Raw genomic sequence first — 21,742 nt, 5'->3', positions numbered from 1 at the left:
TGGACCAACTCAAAGCAATTCAATTAACTTGTGTCATCAAAGAATATCAGGGTTGGAAGGGACGTCATCTAGTCTAACCCACTGCTCAAAGCAGAATCAATCCCCAGACAGATTTTTGCCTCAGATCCCTAAATAGCCCCCTCAAGGATTGAACTCACACCGCTGGGTTTAGTAGGCCAATGGTCAAACCACTGGCACACATTTAACTCTGTTAAATTTATGCCTGCACTGTCCTCATATCCATAGCACAAAAGAATGTTTCCAAGTCTGAGAGGCTAGCAGGATTAAAATAAACAGATCTTGCTTTGCAGATGTATTGTATGTGATATATTAAATGTTTCTATAAACGTTTGTTTTTTCTGTTAATTTTCTTCAAATAATTTTGTACTGCATTCTTTGCAGCCATTATAATTCACTGGAAACCTTCCAGATATTGGTGCTGTTCTCATATAGGATCTTAATGGAATTTTTGTGGCCCTTCCATTGAGATGACATAGCTGCTTTGAGATGCGTCAGAGTGTATCAAGTCTCAGCACACCCGAATGCATTCTTGACCAACCTTGAAGCATGAGGACCTGGAGCAAAAGGTATGCTTTGGAAATCTCCCGTAGACATCATATCAGATTCAAACCTGACAGGATTTTAATCCCACTGCAGTCATGACTTTGGTGGAGCTTTGACACCATAGACTATAATGGCTTCTTATAAAATTGATCCTGTCACTGTCCTGTCATAGAAAGCCTATGACCCACATGTATCTCCTCGTGCTTGCTGTAGATCCAGGGGAAGCATGAGACAAATGTTGCTTGCTGTAGATCTGTTATTTTATTAGCTTCTGGATCAGTGTTTCCCTAGCCTGTCAGCTGGTCTCCTTGAAGGGGAAAGAGTGCCAGACTACTACAGGGCAGGCATGGGGAAGAACAGAGGATCTTGGGGGGCAAATAAAGCTACATAGCCTTGGATGTGACCTGACCCACTCCCATAGCATGCATTATGAACCTGGCAACCCTACCTAGCACAGCTGAGGGCTGGTCTTCACTACCAGGAAGATTGACGCTGCTGCAATCGATGCAGCAGGTGTCAATTTAGCAGGTCTGGTGAAGATCCGCTAAATTGATGGCAGAGCGCTGTCCGGTCGACCCCGGTATTCCAGCTCTCCAAGAAGAATAAGAGAAGTCAACCGGAGAGCAACTCCCATTGACACAGCACAGTGAAGACACCATGGTAAGTCGACCTAAGCTACGTATTCACATAGCTGGAGTAACTAACTTAGGTCAACTTACCCTGGTAGTGAAGACAAGCCCTGAGCGTGGGAGCAGCTCAGTCATACCGGGCTTCAGACCCAGGCAGAATCTCTTCTCTCATCCCACAACATTTCGCTCCGTTGCAAGAGCACATGGGGCCTGTGTAAATATCCATTACTCTACTACTTCTGTCTTTACCCTATCCAAAAGAGTGGGCCAAGAACCATAGCAAACCTACTCTAGAGACATAGAGCCAGTTCCTTGGGTCCAACAGAGCTGTGGTCAGACAGCTGAGGGGATGGGCAAAGGTGGATGTATGGCACATTTACCTCTCCTTCAATCTGGGGGCTTTGTACCACCACAGCAACGCAAAGCAGCCAAGGGTGGTGGGGGCCGAGGATCTGGCCCATCAAGTGTTGTACTTCAGAGACTGGCCACTTATCTTTTTCTGTCTTGAGGTGGGAGAGTAGAGTGAGAAAGCTAAATGTTTGTTCACTGCTCAGCTTCTTCCCAGCTATTTGATTCAGTACTGAAGTCCTATTACTGTGATAACATATTTCCATAGCAACAGACTATGATGTCACAAGAACTGCTCTGTGATTTCACTGTAGTATCAAGCAGAAGAAGCTGGTCCCTTTTAAAAGGGACTGCGTCAGATTATAAATCCTATTTCTTTACCTATGTTGATACCACCACTTTAGATCATTAAAACCAGAAGAATTTTTAAAATCTAATTTACTTTTCACTTTTTTGTATTTCTCTCAGCTTGGAAAATTAAAATAGGCTTGATGGTTTCATTTATGTTTATAGACAGTTTCTAGTCAGTTTTGCTTTATGTTTCTCATACACCAGCACAATTCAGCAGCGTCAGAGGAGATTGTTTTCTTAAATGTTTCAGTCTGATTTTTTATTAAATCACAAACTTGTCTTAGGTTTTGTCTAAAATATTTTGTTTGTTCTTGAACGTAATCTGAATTTGGGGCCTGACAGTGTTTCTTTACATCACCAATATTTTCAACAAGCAGCTAAAGGAACTCAGGCAAAAATTAAGCACATTTTTTTTTCTGTAGGTATAAAATGTTCTCTTTTGTCAGGTTTGCTCTGCTGTGAACGTTTCCTTTTAAATGTGACCTGCAAAGCAAAAATGAAAAGTGAATTAAGCACAGATTCCTGTGCTGAATGTCCCCACTAATCAGTCTGGGAGTGAAAGGAAATTCATCACAGAAACAAAATTTTAACATGCGTATTATATATTCTTTTTGTGAGATTTTCTTAATAGAGGGAATCATGAGACACTTAAGATCTCCCAGAGTGCATCATTTAGTAACCTTACTGATACTATCTGAGGTGAAATGAAAATGTTTGATGTCATTTTCTAGATTTCTACAGTGTTACATTCTGAGATATCTTCAGTGAACCAAGAAGCACCAAGAAAATTCATAGAGGAACTAGCTTGAAAAGTATTTCTATGATGACAAATACCTAGTTAATGGGCGCATTCAGCACAAAAATCTAAATTTAACATAATTTTCATTATTTCTTTGTGGCACACCTTGAAGGTGATCAATTTTGAGAGGTTCTTCTGCACAAAAGTGGAGATACGTCTTTCAGTTCCCACATAACACATTACATTCAGTACTGAGTAACTGATGGTGACCAAAAGTAGACCTTGAAGAAGAACAGAAACATATATAATTAAAAGATTTTGCCCCATTCCGAGGGGGAGGGGGATGGTAAAGGATAAACAAGGACTTAATGGAAAGGAATCAACTAATAAAGTTTTTTAAAGATATATTTTATAACTACATTTGGTGCAAGAGTGACCAGATTTAAATGATGTAGATTTAGCCTGCCTATTAATTATCAAATAAGTGACATGGTAGTTTATGTGAACAATCCCTACATCACTCATCTGAGCTTTTGAAGGGACCACACTAAGGTCTAAGCACATGAGAATGTGAGGTATGGAGTGAAAATAAAATGTATGTCCCTGAAAATGTTAAAAGTTAATATTTACTGGGAATGCTTCTTCTCCCTTCCCTATTTTCAGCACTGAAGAATCAGCTATTCCCCTCGCACCCCAAATCAAAGACCATACTTATATATTCACTGAGACATGCTGCCAGTGTTTCCACTAATGTGTCATTCATTGACACTAATTGAAAACAGGGATCTTAACAAAACAGTCTCCATTGAGAGAAAGAAAACAACATTAGTGTCATTGTGATGCTAATGGCGGATGCTGTGGTTTGGGCTACAAGGAAAGGGTACAGAGAGTAATCTGTGTACCTCCTTTGATTTATAAATGGTACTGCTGTGCATTTTTACACAAGAAAGAAAGAAAGAAAGAAAGAAAGAAAGAAAAAGTCTTTCTTCAAATTACATTGATAATATCAAAAAAGAATCAGCTGTGTGTATAAATGTTTCAAGCTCTCCACAGCTGAAACAAAGGTGAATTTAAAATGAGGAAAAAGTAAGGCTTTTTGTTTCAGCCTGTCCTTGACTAATTCTTTAAAAATGCATCTCATTATAACCAAAGGACCTAATTTAAGAAATGCCAGACTCTATAGGGGGTCCACTTCCTTTCTACTGTTAATTTCATGAATGGTCTGGAACTCCAATTTGATCAATCAAGAACCTTTATGGAACAAAGCAGAGAGTATAGGTGGCATGTATTAATTTCACTAGGCCCTACTTCTGACATCCAGTTTGATTCCAGACTGACATTTGTAAATAAGAGATGAAGTCTGGGTCATTCTCTCTCATATATCCATAGGGAATACACATATGTGATTAACCCAACTGGCCACTGGGTGTGACCATTGCTCCACACAAAAGCAGCTGAGACTTTTTCCAAGGAATTGTCTGACAGATTAAAAAAAGACAAAAGCCGTTATCACAGAAGGTAAAGTTTGACAATGATAGTGTCAAATAATGTGCTGTGTTCCTAGTTTTTGTACATTCTCCACACAATATGGAATCTGTTTTAAAATCACTGTGCAAATACTTAAGAGGAAATCATATTAATCCAGGAGGACCCAAAGAGCCTCCCAAAACGAAGAGCCCCAAGTCCCCCCATAAGTTGTAGAGTGGTTTTTTATTAAACCAAGAAGAAATAAATGAATATAATGGACATGCGTGTGAGAATCACACACACTCCCTCGGGTCACAAAGACTAAAATGTGTAGCACACATAACATTAGCTACCAGATACTTGACCTGGAGAGGAAGTACTTAAAAATCTGGGGAAAAGATGGGAAAGTGCTACAGCAAAGTACTGCTTCTTTCTGCCACCATTTCCCCCAAAATCTGAGTACTGTAAACTTCTGAGAAATTGATTTTGTCCAGTTATATCTGGCATAGTATAGAATAGTATATTTCACATCAGTTTCCCCCAGTATGCCATCCAATTTTAAGTGCTACTTCACTGGCACTGATACTAGATAAGCCCCCATTTCTCTGACACACCAATCCCGTACATTTTTCCAAACAAATTATATTGTATATACTCCATATGAATCCAATACATACTTATTCCATGAAATTAGCATGTGCTCTGATGCTCCTCAATCAGAATAATGGCCCAGCGGGGCTGTTACAGCAGTGTTACCACGCTCCCATTCAGGTTAAATAGCAAACCACTTGCTCCAGTCTGAGACTGCATGAAGTACATTGGTATAAGACCCACGTGTAGAGATCAAAGGTAGCTGAGCATCTCTTTTGTGCATCCCAGATCCCCGGGGCTGACGGGGGCCTTTTTGACCCTGGACATAAGTTAGATCATTCCTGAAGCTGTTCTAATTAGCACTGGCTGTAACAGCCCCCACTGGGCCATTATTCTCATTGTGGCTCACCGGAGCACTGCAGTGCTCCAGCCTGCCCATTCCTTGGGTTAACCCCCAAATGCCCTGGGGCAGGAATCAGTGGCATATAGTCAGTACAGCTTTGCCAACTCTACACCAGCCAAGAATTTCCCCAGGCTGATAGAATCCTAAGCTGCCCACTTGGTGGCAGCTTTATGGCTCCCTTTGCACGGCTCCACTGAGGCGAGAAGGCAATAGCATGGACCAGGATCTTGCCTTCCCACTTCAAGAAGCAGGATATTCCCCAGCAGCACAAAAGTGCAACGTTGACTTCTAATGCAATCTGAAAATCAGTGTAAGTTGTTTTTAAAGCTGCCAACAAAAACAGCTAAACCAACTGTCCAGCTTTTCACCATATTTTATTTGTGAATTTTTAATTTTTCAATATATGCTTTAGTGAAAAGATTGCAGCCAATTTTAAAAAAAATTCCCAGAGTATCTTATAGCTCAGATTGGAAATTTTCCACAGTTCCTAGAATCATTGTGTTTTTACATCAAGTGAGACATCTGGCATCTTCCCGAATCAATGATGTGCTGCCAATGTTTTAACAAGGGGCTCTCAGAAAAAGCTGCCATCTCTTTTAGCTTGTGATAAACCTTGAACCAGGCTGTGTGTGCTCACAGAGAAGAGGGTTAAGGAATCTATTAATTTGTTTTTCTATTTAAACAAAAATGTGTTCTCATAACCCTAGGCAAGGAAGGAGCAATTCCACTTGACAAATAAACAAAGAGTACTTTCTGGAAGCCTATACTTTCTGCCTGAAGAATATACTGAATATATGGCTAGCGTAGTGCAGTGTTCAACTGGTGTGTAATTTGAATATTAAAGGGAAGGTCTTTTAGAACATTTCTGGAGAATCCAATACATTCAAAAGGCAAAAGGTATTCCCTCTGAAGTGTCTTATGGCCTCTGGAGAGAAGGCTCTTTATTAGCAGGGACAATTTTGCAGTATTCAGAGCAGGGGGTGAGCTCCATAGGAGACAAGGAAAACACCCTTCTTTCAGTTTGGTTGCAGAATGTTTCCTCCAGCACATTACAGTCGTGGATCCTTTTTTCTTATTCAAACAAATAAAGGAATTGTTCCTGCAAACACAGACTACAGTATCTTCCTTTGTCCATTTCCTCTTTTTCATACCATGGGCCCAATCCACAGGTGTGCTGCAGCCACTTTGTGCTGCACTGCTAGTATAATGCAGCTATAAATGTGTTTTAAATGCCCCTGGAGGGTCCCTCCAGTACAAGGAGGAATTCTTTAAAACCAGCACGGAGAAGTGTATGCCACACACCTATGACATATGGGAAGAGCATGGCTACAGAAAGCGGGGGCTGGGCAGGACATCCCGACACCACACCAGTCCTGGATGTTGTAAGTCAGAGCAATATTTAGACAGCACAAGGAGAATGGCATGCACAAAGCAGGTACAGGACCAGAGCCAAAGAAAGGGGAGTTTGATGCCTCCCTAGCATACAAACCCCTGATTTGAACCAAGCACATTTTGCCCTCCCCAGGAATCTAGTCCTACAAATTTATCTGTGTTGCTGCCTCTCTTCACTTTAGACACTAACTGCTTTTATCATTTTCATGCCATTTTAAAATTCAGTTCAGTGCTGACAAAAATTTGACAGCCCCAAAGAATTAACTCCCTGCTTAACCACAGCAAAGGGACTGGAACATAGGAACTGACATCCCATATCTGACCAGCTGTCCATCAAGTCCACTATTCTGTCTCTGACTGTGACCAAAACCAGACACTTCAGAGGAAAGTGCAGGAAACCCCCATCAGCTATAGACTGGCTTATGCCTGGATGCATGAGAGTTTATATACCTTCAACAACTTTTGGAGCGAAGGAGATGTTGTTTGTTGGGTTGTTTTTTTCCTATCTAATGTATCCCATAGGCAGCAGCAGAGTAAGTTTCTCCAAAATGCCCCACCAACACAACTCAACCCCTATAAGTGACATCTTCAGAAAAGAATACTGAGAAAGCTAGTTTAGTCTCCATGCTAGTGCAGTCCTTGGGCTGCTGAAACTGCTTCACTGTGACTCAGTGCCAGTTATGATCAGTGTTCCCCCTAATTTTCCCCACACATGTGTGGGATGAATTTTGTGACACGTCACCTCCATATTGGTGCACATAACAAAATTTGTGTGACATGGGTGGGGCCAAGGGGTTCAGAGTGTGGGAGGGGACTCAGGGCTGAGGCAGTGGGTTGGGATGCGGGGGAGTGAGGACTCTGGCTGGGGTTTTGAGCTTTGGGGTGGGGCCAAGGATGAGGCAGAGGACTGGCGTTCAGGGGGGTGAAGGCTCCAGCTGGGGGTGCAGGCTCTGGGGTGGAGCCAGGAATGAGAGGTTTGGGGTGCAGGCTATGCAGACTATGGTGGGGAGAGAGAACTCCCCCCAGCTCTCTCTCCCCACAGAAGCAACTGGGCTGGTGTGGAGAGGCAGGGCAGGGCAGCGCTAGGGTTGGGGCGTGGGACAGGCGCCTCTCCCCCGGCTGCAGCAGGTCCAGGCCAGGGCTGGGTTGGGGCCAGGAGAGGAGCGCCTCTCCCCCCAGCTGTGGCAGGTCTGGGCTGGGTTGGGACCTCTCCCCCGGCCATGGCAGGGCTGGGCTGGGCTGGGCTGGGCTGAGTTGGGGCTGGAAGAGAGGCATCTCTCCCTGCCACAGCCTGAGTGCCTGCACAGCGCTTAATAGTCTGTCACAGTGGCCATGTAGCTTAGAGGGAACCTACGTTATAATGGTGAATTTTGTGATATGGTCACCAGTTCACTACAAGCTAGGCTAAGGCCAACAACACAGTCTAGGATTTTAAAACAAGCCTGTGGAATTTAAGGGTTCAAATCAGTGGCCCCAATTAGGGGAGCTGGGGGAACAAATGGCCTCTCACTAAGGTTTTTGCATTTGCTCCATAGGCCACAGAGCTAGTAGGAGGGGAATGACCCAACCAGTTTTAAGCACTACTAAATCAGTATGGCTGCTGTTGGAGTAGTCCAGAGCATCACTCTGGCTGCCTGGTCACAACGCCACTGAAATTTGACCAGCTGCCCCTATGTCCAGAGGGCCAAATTTGTCTGGGCCAAATTTCAGTGAGTTGTGGACAGGCCCAAGGGTACTGCCACCTAGCACACAGGGAGTCTATTCCTGTTTGCTGGAGTGCAAGGAAGTCTGCTGAGAACTCAGCTTCTGGCACCACCAGCTCATGTGTTGTGGGTAAGAGAGATGAGAGACCCCTCGGCTAATAGAAACCTGTGGCCTCTGTGGCAGGAAATGTGGGGGGGATGGACAAGTGGGGACTGGAATGGGGTTCCTGCCAGGAGTAGGGTGAGGAACATAGTTTCACACACACACGCAGAAATATCTGAATTGGTACTACCAATTCACATCCCATTGAAATTTAATTGGGTTTGGGTGTCTACTGCCCTTTATAAATCCCTCCATTTTTATAGGCCAACAAGTGGTCAAGTAAACAAACTTTGTCCACTGCTAACATGGGCCGGATTTTACTTGAAGATAAAAGGCTCTATATCCCATTACCAGGCCCAGGAGGCACTTGGCTGCTTTTATTCATAATTTGCACTCAGAACTAATTCAAAGGTTAGAAGGGTTAAGGTCTTGGAAAAAGGATGCAAAAATTTGTGTCAAATGAATTTTATGTGTTCATGGTTTCTATAGCACAATAAAAGACTTGATAGGCTTAGTGTGTTAGTGGCGAAGTGGTAGCCTAGAAACACTACAACAAAGGATACTGTAACTGTACTACAGAGAAAGAGGGTCTATAAAAGAAGTCACAGAGAGGCCTATTCCTAAACCCTATGGGATATTAGAATTTCTAATGACAAACAACTCTATCGTCTTAGTCAAAATGTTGTAAGATCAAGTTTCATGCTGCCGAATAACTGACCTATACAGAAAAATGAGGAAAAATAAGGAAAAGGCTAAATCATCTCTCCACCTCCTGTTGCTACCTTCTTTCTTTAGACCTGATCCAATCTGAACTGAACCATTACATTTATCCACTTCCACTGAGGTTCAAGGCTCTTTTGAGTGTACTGATAGGTTCAGGAGATCAGTAATGACAGAGAGAACAAAAATTTCACCTGTGGATCAAATCATTGAAATCAGATCACCTCTAGATCACCAGGTCATTATTAATTTCTGATGGTTGTTTGGTAGTATCTCTGCAATGAATTGGTGTAGTTTTTGGGGAACAAGTTTCCACATCACCAAAACTGGCATCCTTCTGAGCAATCTCAGAAAGTTGATAAACTTCTCAGAAACACAGGAGTTTGTTCACGGAAATTCTGAAGCAGCTTTAGCTGCAATGCTCTGTCAGGGCCTGCTAAAACAATAATCTACTAATGTTACCTGATTAGCATAAATTCCTTAACCAAGATCAATTTTTTCTTAGCATTTTATATTTTACCTGAGTTAACTCTTAACCAATGCATGAGAAGAACACTCCCACTCGCAATGTAGACATACCCACAGTCTGTCCTATAATAGTTTGGAGATTCATTCTGGAGCTTTATTGTATTATCTCTGTGGTTGAATAAAAACACAAAACTTTCACATAGAAGAGAAACAAGGAATCAAATGCAGATCTAAATTGCACATGAGCAACTTTGATTCTTCACTATTTTGGCAAAATAACCTTGAAAAATACATGGTGCGCATTGCAAAAGCCCTGATAGAGGATGCATTCACAGTTATGTCAGCAAAAATTAAGGCCCCATAATTATCAAAGTCAGTGGAGTTATGTCAGCAGAAATTTGGTCCCCTATGGAGAGAAGACTTGCACAATGGGCCTGATTTACTCCTATTTCAGTCAATAGAAATCTCACCATTGACATCAGTGAGAGCAGGAACAGGCCCAAGTGTCACCAAGCTCAAATGTAGGGCAGAAAGAAAATTCAGTCATTCTTTGTTGTGGGAGGAATGTTTTTCAGATCCCAGTTTTTCTTATATTTGCTCCTAGAGGAAAAGGGATTGTGGGAACTTGATGGAAAAGATTACTCATAGTGTTTCCATCAATTTAAAGGCGAAATAATATGTCTTATTGGCATTGTGCTGCTGGGCACTCTGGCAATCTGTTACATCACTTTAGTAGGCTTGTCTCCTGTAAAACACTATAATCAGCATAGGGGAATTGCAAATTAGCTTTACCTGCTGCCAATGTCTTTTATTTTCTCAGCCTTCAAGTTTTGTTTAGAGACAAAAAAATTGAAATCACCAACCTCTGAACTGATTAATCACAGTCCTGGCAGCCAGAGAATTTAGGACTTCAAATGTTCTCACTCATTGATTGATTGATTGATTGATTGGTTGGTTCTTCAGTTGATTCACCTTTTATTGTTTTGCAACTGACTCACATTTTATTCCAAAAGTAAGATAGTGAGATGTAGCCTCAATGATGAGTGTCCCTTTAAAAGTGACCTGCAAAGAACAGTACTTGAGTGCTTTTTTGCATATTTATGATGCTCGTATAAATGCAGGCTGAAAAGTAGGAGTTTTGTTGTTTACAATTTAGATCTCTGATCTCTTCTATTGATTAAAAATGAACATAGAATTCTAGCTGAAGGAGTATCACTGATTTATATAATTTATATAAATATATATTTTCAGTATTATTTCTTATCCCTTTTTTTATACACTAGCATTTTATTTGTATTTAGGACTACCACTTCATACTGCGCAGATGTTTCAGTGAACTGTCTACAACGATAGCCTGCTCTCTTTCCTGAGAGGTTATACTGAATCTAGCTTTATGTATGAGTAGTCTAGGCTTCGAATCTATGAATTTAACCGCATTACCTTGTATTTACATCAGCCCTATGCCACCTCTTTCCATAGCTTTGTTTGGGCCCTCTGTAGTTCTTTTCAGCCTTCTCTTGTATTGACAGATATAAATAATTTGTGGACTCTCTACATTTTGCACTTTTCGGGTCAAATTTGTAGACCGGATTATGATATATAGAGAAGGCCTAAAAGTTTGTTGCTTTTGTTGTTCTTTTTCTCCCTCCTTGTTTCGTGTTGTGTTGTGTGGCAATGTCCTGAGGCCCTGCTTTGACAAAGCAGAGTAATAAGGCAGGGCTGGGGACCAAAGGCTCAGTCAGTACTTTGGAGAGTGTACAGGTGACTGTAAAAAGAGGCACCTGACACAGGAAAGGAGAGGTCTTTGGGGGAAGGCGTTCTTGGTTTTTCATTTATGTAAACCCACTTTGGTTTAATTCTCTCTGTGGCAAACAGTCTAAATGCCTCAAAAATACAACCTTGAGAAAGAAAACTCACTGAAAGCCTTTTTCATTGTCAAACAACCCTATTAGGTTACATATAACAACTCTGTATGTTTGTAGCACCTTTCATCTGAAAGGACTCCAAGGTGTTTTATAAGCTATTGGACAATCATCTTCTCCACCAACGCATACTCCTATTCTTATGAAAAGGTCCCAAGGGTCTGGGTTTTTAAAGTCTTCTCTGAAAGACAAACATGATTAATTGACTGGCACTCCATTCATCTACAGTCCCATTGACTTGAGCATTAAAATGACATTTTTTTTACTCCACATGAAAATCAGGGTTGGCTTACAATAACAATGGCTATTTAGATATCACCTCTCAAATAAAGATGATAAAGCACATGACAAACTCTAAACTATTTTTACAAGAGTCACTTCATTGATATGTAACCCCTACTGAGATGGAAAGTGGCAGCCTTTAAACAATGGCTAGGCAAATATTATTTAATTCACACATTATTTCAAATAATTTTGCCTTTTTTGTCAACTAATTTGTTAGATTCAGCTCTTTTGTGGCATTCAACCAGCCATAAGCTGTTAGAATACTATTCACAGGAGACAATATTTGATGGATAACCACAATTTTCATAGAAAAATGTATTTGGCAAATATTTTTCTGGTATTTAACCAGCAATGTTCTAAACAGTTCACAGTAACATTACAAAATAGTTGCAGCTAGGCATAAAGACTACCTTAAAGTAAAACAACAGGAGGAATTTTAAATAAGCAGAACGTAATTAACCAAATTGGAACTTGGCCAGAACAGCAGGATTTACACCCTTAACTCTTTTGCAAAGTTCCATGAGTTCTTTAATTGTTTCAAATACTCAAGACCTTCCCTTACATCTCATCAAGAGATGACTTAATGAGCTCTCTATGTGCTTCTAAAGAAATTCTCTCTTTTTAAAGAGGTTAGCCTTGCACAAGGTTTCTGCCGAACACCTCCCATTAACAGCAAGGAGAATCATTCCACTGAACTCTCCACACAATAGGATGAAAACTTTGGGGTAAGTATTTTGTGAGATGGTGCCTGTCTGCACATTGTAGACATGGGTAGAAGGGAAAGAGTCCCACTCTGATGGGCACAGGATCATCCCACTGTACCATGCAGGGTTATTTTCTTCCAGCCAGCCTTCAGTCCTTGTACCTGAACAAACGTTTCCAAAACTGACAACTTTATTGGACAAAAAAAAAAAGTGCACAATTTCTGCTGCCACAGAAACTAAAATTATAACAAAACAAAGGTCACCGCCAACACCAAGGAGCCAAATATACCTGTATTTTGTGTTCCAAAGGAATTCTCTATGCCTGCCTGTCCCTGTCTTTTTCTTTGAAGTTCTTTCTAGAGGTGGCTCTTATCTAAGCAGTTCACTCGTCCCTATTGAAATGCTCAAAAACGGAGCAAGGTGTGAAGAGGAAGAGAAGATTTAGCAAGGCTGAAGAAAAGATCCATTTATTCATCTTTCAAAGGCAGCAGAAAGGGAGTCGAGCGCATCTTTATTCTTCTGTGAGAGGATACTATTGTTCATCTTGTTCTAATTATGAAATTTGAACTTAAAAGGAAGAAAGGGAGGACAGTGCCCAGTACATATTTTCTGGAAATAGTTCTTATAGATTTATGTGTCAGTCTTCTGTATCCAAGAATGACCCAATAGTTTCAAAGCAATATACAGTGGGTTTTGATACAATCTACATTTCTTGATTTATTTGTGTTCCATTAGAGAACTGCATGGCAGAAGAAGAAAACACTGCTAATCTCTCATGACTGCTAGACAGTGTTGCAGAAATGTAATTGCGGATCCAGAAACTTCATGAAAAGAATACTGTGCCATTTACCACAATTCAAAATGAATCCAATTATTCCTTAATCACAGTAAAGGGCATGTTCTCCAAACAAAACAAAAAGAAACTGTAAATAAAGGTTCCCCTCAAAAGAACTGTGCCGTTTTTAGAGTGAGTACGTGAAAAGAAAAAGAAAAAAGAAAGAGAAAAAACAGAGAGACGCTTTCCATTCCTTTGTACCATGCAAAGGATATTAATGGAATTGGTAGCAGTGCCACTTTCTCCCCTTCTCTCCGCCTAAAGTAGTAAACATTTGAAAATGTGACTAATCCCATTAATCTAAAGGATGGGGAAAGAAGCCTCAATGTAGTTAAGTCATCTTGAATCAGTCTGAGTCCATCATGCATTCCTTTCCAAAGTGCTCTTGTGCGTCTCTTACAGTAGCATATAGATTTGTTTCCTATTTATGGGTGTTTTTGTGATATTTAAGTGAGTGAGCAGCAGCTACACTTCAACGGTCTCAAGATAATATCAAGAAGGAGATGTGAAGATGCATGGAAAAAGATGGAAAATAGGTTCACCACTAGGGAAAGTACTTGGAATATGAGAATATACAGTATTGGGCAGAAGGCCTTATCTAAAAGTAAGGTGCCCCCCCTCCCACCTCATCTCTCTCGCTCTGTCTCTCTCATAATTGAATCTGACATTGACGTACTTCTGGCAATAATACAGAATAGGGTATTTTCCTTCCTAGACATGTCTAGATTGGAGAAATGACCTCTGCTGGCTGAGACTAATCCAACTGGTAATGGAAACCTCACTTCATCGAAATCAAGTGACTCCTCAGGCATATCAGGCCAAACAGCAGTTTCAAAGTCTCCAAAGACGCAAGTGTTTGTTTCTCTCTCTCTCTCAGATGAAGACTATAACACAAGTTCTGTCACATACCTTGGACATAGATGTCATTATCTAATACTGAGTGAAAATTAGTTTAATTCTATTTCTATTCCCCATTCTCAGCAGACTCCCAGTAACATGCTGTGGAGTCTGCTCTGATTGTTATTCCCACTCCTTTATTTGTACTAACCAAAACTATTTTGTTTTCCTGGGATCCAGTCCTGCAATTAATCCCATTTGACTTCAGTGTGAATACCTGCATGAATAAAGATTACTTCAATACGTGACTTCTGGGGCCTGCTCCTGCTCCCATAGAAGTCTATGGCAAAAATCCAGCTGACTTTAATGGGGCAGGATAAGACCTCTAATTTTTAATGTCATACAAGAAAAGCATCCTACAGGTAGATCAGAAGGTGAATTAAATTATAAGTATCTAAGTCAATTTGATTTTCCAACCAAGAGGTTCTATTATATAAATTTATACAGGCAAGGCACAGAGTTATAGACACATAGGGATATCCAACACAATGGTCCTGAGCTCATAGATTTTAAGGCCAGATGGGACCATCAAGATCATCTAATCTGACCTACACATTACAGGCCACAGAACCTCATCCACCCACTCTGGCAATAGGCCCATAACTTCTGGCTGTGTTACTGAAGTCCTCAAATCTTGATTTAAAGACTTCAAATTACAGAGAATCCACCATTTACTATAGGTCAAACAAGCAAGTGACCCATGCCCCACGTTGCAGATGAAAGTGAGAAATCCTGAGGAACTCTGCCAATCTGACCAGGGGAAAATTCCTTTCTGACCCCAAATATGGCAATCTGTTAAACCCTGAGCATGTGGGTGAGACCCACCAGCTAGACACCTGGGAAAGAATTCTCTGTAGCAACTGTGTTGGGGTCAGTTTGCAGGAAGAACCATTTTTCATTTTATTTTTTGTCTTTGTTTTTGTTTTTTAAAGCAAATCAAACAACAGAGCTCTGGGTTCACAAAGGGGAACACAAACACTAAAGATTTCATTCTGCTCTCAAGCAGAGAGATACATGACAGAGTGCTGCCTTGTACTGCATATGGGGACAAAATCTTAGTGGATTTCTTATATAACAGACTTGCATAGCACTCAGCTCCAGTTTTCCAAATGCCATTTTCCTTCTATATAAAATTATGTGCCTGAATATTTTCAGCAAGGTCTCTTACTCTATCATGACTCTACTTACTCTAAGCAACAGCTACCACCAGATAAGCATCCTGCCCAAATTCCAACATGTTATGCCTATCTCAGATCCCCACTGTGGGTTTAATTGGATAAGATATTTGATCGCTATTGTCCTGTAATAACAATCATAGATTACTGAAGCTCGGAAGTACTTAAAGCTAAATGGTAAAGATTTTTCATTTTATTCTTGTAAGGTGAAATCCTCCCTTGTGCAGAAGGCTAGCATGAGACCTATGCCCCACTGACATCCAGTTCAAGCCCTATTCTAGGCTAGACCCATTTTTGACCGAGGTAGGTAGATGTATTACATCCATTATATTAGATCCATTATAATTTCAGATTATATTCCTGTCTGGTTGTAGCAGACCTAGCATCAAAATCTCAACTTCAAAGTGGAGATTTCCCATTTACTTTCTAGATCATCCTTTAAAACCCTGATAAAAGTTAATACAAAACAATTTTATGAGTTCAATGACATCGGCATAAACCCCTGCCTATTGTGGGAATTATACCAACCTTTGCTACAAGTAATTATTACCCTACACACAGTCTGAATTCAGAAACAATCCCCTTAACACTAAATTCAATTGGAAATCATTTTAGAACATAAGGTATTTTTAATTAATTGTATTATTAAAGTGCCCAAAGGCCTCAGCTAAAATTGGGACCCCATTATGCTACACACAGTACAAACACTTAGTAAGAGAGCAGTCTCTGCGCTAAACAATTTACAGTCTAAGCAGACAAGACAGACAAATGGTAGGAAGGGAAACAGGTGCAGAGACTTGCCCAAGGTCACACAGGAGGTCACTGGCAAGTCCAGCTCCCAGTGCAGCATCCCATCCCAACTGGACCAGGTTGCTTTTCAATGGCAATAAGGGTCAGACCCAAGAAACATATGACTCCAGTGTCTCCTGTTTACAACACGGTGCCTTGATACATAAATGATATTTGCCTGGACAATAAAAGAATAAAACACTTCTCTTGAATGACGTAGCAAATAGTTTACAAAAGTAAAGGTTCTTTAAATTAGAAAATAAACCAAGGAAAAGGTTAGGAAATTTATACATCACTCAGCAAACACAGAATGCATATTGGAGCTCTCAAATGCAAAACTCCAGGCAGAACAATAGACTGACACAGAAAATGAAAATTTACAGAACATCATCAGAAACTTTAGACCCTGGAGAAAACTCCATATCCAAACACCATAAAATTTCTAGCCAAACTAACTTTACCCTTGTTAGACACACAATTATCCAAAAATCCTAGCAGCAAGTGTGTCCCAAGATGAAATAAATACAGCAATGCAACAATTACTGGTCTACAAAGTAGTTGGACCAGATGGTAACAATACATTTTTTAACAATTTTACACACTTTGGTAACCCCTCTTTTTGCAGTGTATGCATGCGTACCAAGACAATAAAGACACTTGCTACTAACCCTATGTGAAGCAATATATTGAACAATGTGCCTCCTACAAGCCAATACATCTACCTATAACTACATTTTACCTACAGTTGTGCAGTCATCAGCAAGATTAAAGAGTTGTTAAATATTATACATCATTTACAATAGAAAAAGATGTATAGCTTCTCAGTCTTGAGTTCAATACAGCTTTCTATAGCATCTCCTAGGAATATTTATCGTACGCGTTAAAAGTGTAAACATTTAAATTTAGATTTGGGATACAACCCTTTTGCCAATACCCCACAGCTACAGTACTAACTAGAACACTCAACCAGCTCCCTTGGATTTAAAAGGAGGTACTAGGCAGAGATATGCCGTATCATCTCCCCTTTATGCAATTCTTGTCATTGAATTACTAGCAAAAGCCATCCAAATAGAGCCAATACATATACAAATCTTTGTTTTGGGCTGATGTATTGATCTACCTAACTCCCCTCCCCTGTGACTTACTGAATCAATATGGGGAAAGCTCTGGACTTAAATATTAATCCATTGGAAGTGTTCCCATTAGGCAATTCACACACAACCACTTACATGGCCCCCAACAGGCTAAAACATCTGGAGTTAGCTGTCCCAGTAACTATATATAACATTTTTCAAAACCATTTCCCTCCTCTTCTGCAAAAGGACCAACTAGCAGAGTATGACATCTCTACCTTTCCCTTTGAGGACACACCCATTAACCTCATGAAGACGTAAAAATCAAAAGTAAAAAGAGGACTTTTCAATTAGGAAGGGAAAGAATGTGGTTTCGCTGGCTCACATCACTAGGAGAAAGGTATTGTTTACTCCACAATTGCAGCTTAGCCCCACATAGCACATGATACTTTCTCTTAATTTAAGTACATTATGATAACCAAACTAAAATGTCTCTGTCTTGTCTAATGAACATTTCTGATGAGTCAGACTTAGCCCCTGGCTTCTCTTACAAGAAGATCAGCTCTTATAGATTTCAGACTGGAAATACTCTCAACAGTTTACCCAGGAAAAACATGCTGCACTCCACTCCCTCCAACAGCCTGGTTTCTGCAGATACCTCAAAGACCCTATCTGCCCTTGGGTCCCAACTACAGGTGGGCAAAATTTTTTGGATTAATTTTTTTTTAATAAAAAATGCACATTCAGGTTGACCAAAACATTTCACAAATTTGTGTCAAGTTCATCAAATTGTTTTGATTGGGAAAACATTCTGAAAAAAAATATTGCTCAAGCATGCAGGGGTGTAATCAGGATGGCCAAATCACAATTGGAGTTGCAGCTAGAAAGGGATGTGAAGGGTAACAAGAAGGGTTCCTATAGGTTTGTTAGCAACAAGAAGAAGGTCAGGGAAAGTGTGGAACCCTTACTGAGTGGGGGAGGCAACCTAGTGGCAGATGATGTGGAAAAAGCTGAAGTACTCAATGCTTTTTTTGCCTCGGTCTTCACAGACAAGGTCAGCTCCCAGATTGCTGCAATGGGCAGCACAGTATGGGGAGGAGTGAGCAGCCCTCAGTGGTGAAAGGACAGGTTAAGGACTATTTAGAAAAGCTGGACATGCACAAGTCCATGGGGCTGGCTGCAATGGATCTAAGGGTGCTGAGGGAGTTGACTGATGTAAACAGGGCCAGCTTTATGAACGGCGGAGCCCGATTCGAATTCCCCGGCGGCCGTCCGGGGCTTCGGCGGCACTTCTGCGGCTGGGGGTCCACTCTGGGTCTTCCGTGGCACCAATGGACCCCCCCCACTGCCGAAATGCCACCAAAGACCTGGAGCAGACACCCCCCCTCTGCCCCTGAAATGCCGCCAAAGACCCGGAGCAGACACACACACACACACACACACACACACACACACACACACACACACACACACACACACACGCTGCTGGGTGAGTAAAAAAAATTTTAAAAATAAAAAAGACGCCTAAGGTGCGGGGCCCTCTTAAGCACAGGCCCGATTCCAGGGAATTGGGGGAATCGGCTTAAAGCCGGCCCTGGATGTGAATGCAGAGCTATTGGCCATTATCTTTGAAAACTCATGGCGATCAGGGGAGATCCTGAACCATTGGAAAAGGGCAAATATAGTGCCCATCTTTTAAAAAGGGAAGAAGGAGAATCCGGGGAACTACAGACCAGTCAGCCTCACCTCAGTCCCTTGAGAAATCATGGAGCAGGTCCTCAAGGAATCCATTTTGAAGCACTTGGAGGAGAGGAAGGTGATCAGGAACAGTCAACAGGGATTCACCAAGTCATGTCTGACCAACCTGATTGCCTTCTATGATGAGATAACTTGCTCTATGGATATGGGGAAAGCGGTGGACAGGCTATACCTTGACTTTAGCAAAGCTTTTGATATGGTCTCCCACAGTATTCTTGCCAGCAAGTTAAAGAAGTATGGATTGGATGAATGGACTATAAAGTGGATAGAAAGCTGGCTAGATTGTTGGGATCAATGGTTAGTGATCAATGGCCTGATGTCTAGTTGGCAGCCAGTATCAAGCGGAGTGCCCCAGGGGTCGGTCTGGAGGCCGGTTTTGTTCAACATCTTCATTAATGATCTGAATGATGGGATGGATTGCACCCTCAGCAAGTTTGTGGATAACACTAAGTGAGGTGGGGGGAGAGGTAGATATGCTGGAGGGTAGGGATAGGGTCCAGAATGACTTAGATAAATTGGAGGATTGGGCCAAAAGAAATCTGATGAGGCTCAACAAGGACAAGTGCAGAGTCCTGCACTTAGGATGGAAGAATCCCATTCACTGCTACAGGCTGGGGACCAACTGGCTAAGCAGCAGTTCTGCAGAAAAGGACCTAGGGATTACAGTGGACGAGAAGCTGGATATGAGTCAGCAGTGTGCCCTTGTTGCCAAGAAGGCTAACAGCTTATTGGGCTGCATTAGTAGGAGCATTGCCAGCACATCGAGAGAAGTGATTATTCCCCTCTATTTGGCACTAGTGAGGGCACATCTAGATATTCCATTCAGTTTTGGGCCCGCCACTACAGAAAGGATGTGGACAAATTGGAGAGTATTCAGCGGAGGGCAATAAAATTATTAAGGGACTGGGCACATGATTTATGAGGAAAGGCTGAAGGAACTGGGCTTATTTAGTCTGCAGAAGAGAAGAATGAGGAGGGACTTGATAGCAGCCTTCAACTACCTGAAGGGGAGTTCCAAAGAGGATGAAGCTAGGCTGTTCTCAGTGGTGGCAGATGACAAAACAAGGAACAATGGTCTCAAGTTGCAGTGGGGGAGGTCTAGGTTGGATATTAGGAAAAACAATTTCACTAGGAGTGTGGTGAAGCACTGGAATGGGTTACTTAGGGAGGTGGTAGAATCTCCATCCTTAGAGCTTTTTAAGGCCCGGCTTGACACAGCCCTGGCTGGGATGATTTTAGTTGGGGTTGGTCCTGCTTTGAGCAGGGGATTGGACTAGCTGACCTCCTGAGGTCTCTTCCAACCCTAATCTTCTATGGTTCTATGAACATCAAAATGCTTTGTTCTGACATTTCCTAAACTAAATATTTTGATTTGAAATGACGTTGTTTCCACTTTTATTTTAGTTTTATTTTCCAAAAAGGGTTAAATTAAAAAACAAAACAAAATGCCTGCAAAACAAACATTTTTCAACTTTAAAAAAAATTCATTTTTACGGTTCCGGCAATGAACCAAAAATCTCAGTTAATTGCATGGCTCTAGTCACAATACACGCTCTTTCTGAGGGATAGGCTCTTGTCTGCACTCCACAGCTGTTCCCACTGCCCTGAAATCAGCAATTCTCTCTGATTTATGTCCCATGTGGAACTGCACACAACTTTGCGGAAGGGCTGGTCTAAAGAATTCCATCAAAACCTTAAATGGAAAGTGGCTTTTTGAATAAATGACATTTTTCATGAGCCATTTTGAAATTTCAAAAACTTGAAATATTTAAAACTTTTTGTTTTCCAGATTTTAGGTTCCCCTCCTGTGCTCTCTCTCCCTTCTCTCCTCACAAAGCTGGAAAACAAACAAAAAAAATTGATTGTCAAAAACCAAAAATGTTTCAGTGTTCAGTTCAAGATTTTTGTTGAAAAAACAAAACAAAAAATTCTGGGAAATGCTGAAAAAAAACATTTTTTTTTCCAAAATTTCCCACAGAAAAGAAAAAACCTTTTCCAAGGAGCCCTATTTGGCAGCTAGACATACCACCAACCAAGAAGGCAAATTTTGGAGGAAGCCCCTTGTTGAAATTATGGCAGCACATTGCTATGTTTGCACATTCACAGAATGCTGGAATTTTCCAGACTGCCAGCCAAATGAATGCTTCGGTGAATGTATGTATATATAGTATTTCTGTGGTCTCCAAAGGATTAAGTTTGTATTACCTGAATTATTTGTGTTTGAGCTACATTAGGGCATATTAAATTACAAAATACCTAAGAATAAGAGCCTGTCCTTGTTTGAATTAGTAGCTCTGCCACTTTCACCTTTGTGATGTTTGCTTTTCTCATTAACAATTCTTTCAAGTGGTGGGGGGAGGTGGAGGTTGGTTTTTTTTTGTCTGTTTGTTTTTTGTTTATTTTTTGTCTTTCCAGGTCTTGACTTTCAGCCCCATTGTTTTGCATTTTGTTTGGCTGCAAAAGTGGAAGATGCTCTTTTCTCTTTCAGAATGTGATTTTTCAATGTCATTCAGTCTCTCCATTGACTTCATTGAATTTTGAATCAGGTCTTTTATTCTTTGCATGACATAAAAGGAAGTAGGAGCCCTTAAATCGGCACTAGGAAGTGGCACAAGTGATTTTAAATTCTTCTCATTACTTTTCCATATTAATCTCCTGAAGGCATCCCTGCCTCAGATCTTAACATTCGGTATTTTTCACCCTCTGTTTTTTTGTGTCTTTTTATTTCAGTTTTATGTAGAAATTGGTGGACCTGAACAGTAACATATAACAAAGCAACTTTACTGTTTCCAGAGAGGCCAGTGGTTTACACTGGTCTTTTACCTC

At 41.0% G+C, this 21,742-nt stretch overlaps 1 long non-coding RNA gene across 1 annotated transcript; it reads left to right on the top strand.

The window, feature by feature from the left end:
- The first annotated feature begins 537 nt into the window (after positions 1-537).
- On the top strand, positions 538-20,945 carry LOC120400314. The gene is made up of 3 exons (XR_005595714.1): positions 538-587; positions 15,503-15,599; positions 20,895-20,945. It is a non-coding gene; the product is annotated as an uncharacterized LOC120400314 (long non-coding RNA).
- Positions 20,946-21,742: the final 797 nt, after the last annotated feature.

The sequence above is a fragment of the Mauremys reevesii genome, linkage group 3 (assembly GCF_016161935.1).
Source record: "Mauremys reevesii isolate NIE-2019 linkage group 3, ASM1616193v1, whole genome shotgun sequence".
NCBI classification, from domain to species: domain Eukaryota; kingdom Metazoa; phylum Chordata; order Testudines; family Geoemydidae; genus Mauremys; species Mauremys reevesii.
This window is presented reverse-complemented; position numbering and strand designations above follow the sequence as displayed.